Here is a 995-nt window from a genome sequence, read left to right on the forward strand (position 1 = left end):
TTTCATGTCCCCTCCTTTCTGCTCTTAGCTCTCTCTTCAGGTCCTTCCTGGCTACCTTATAACTCTCAATCGCCCCAATTGAACCTTCACGCCTCATCTTTACATAGGCCGCCCTCTTCCATTTAACAAGGGATTCCAATTCCTTATTAAACCACGGCTCCCTCACACGACCCTTTCCTCCCTGTCTGACAGGTATATACTTATCAAGCTCACTCAATAGTTGCTCCTTGAACAAGCTCCACATATCAATTACGCCCTTGCCTTGAAGCCTACTTTTCCAAGCCACGCATCCTAAGTCATGCCTCACTGCATCATAATTTCCCTCCACCAAGCTATAACTCTTGCCCTGCAGTGCACACTTCAGGTCAGTAAAAATGATAAAAATGTATGTAATAACATCTCTGAACAGGTTGATTAGAAAATATCTGTGTGCAATTCAGAATATTTTCACCAGGTGGTGTCTATGTTGCAGTAAGTTCAGACATTATAGGTTTGGGGCTTTAAGAATATATACGGTTCTAGGTCATAGTTTTGAAAAATTATATTGAATTCAGATTTTATATGCACAGCCCATTTTAAAATCATGCACAAAGCAAAATGGTATCCAGAACAGTGCTATTCCATCTATGGCAACAGAGTCCTTCAGGATAGGAGTGGAACCCTACACAAAAACAAAAACACTCAATCCAACTCAATCTGCATGAGCTGCAGAAATGTCTGAATGCATTCAATGGATTGAATCTTCCATTTCTTGGCTAAGTATATGTTGCACAGAGTTTCCTGAAGGCTTTGTCGCTGAGGCAGAGTAAGTTCTCTTGCTGCATCTCATAAAACTTCCTCTGCAAGGGCATCTCTCACGTTCAATTTCTGCCCCATTTTACCACATGCCATTTCTGATACAAACCGTCATCCTGAAGATAGTCTGGAATTAATCAGCTTCTCTTGTGCTTGTGCCAGACAATCACTGTCAGTTTGGAGCTGTCTTGCATGGTTGC

This window comes from Chiloscyllium plagiosum, chromosome 28 (assembly GCF_004010195.1).
Source record: "Chiloscyllium plagiosum isolate BGI_BamShark_2017 chromosome 28, ASM401019v2, whole genome shotgun sequence".
Taxonomy (NCBI): domain Eukaryota; kingdom Metazoa; phylum Chordata; class Chondrichthyes; order Orectolobiformes; family Hemiscylliidae; genus Chiloscyllium; species Chiloscyllium plagiosum.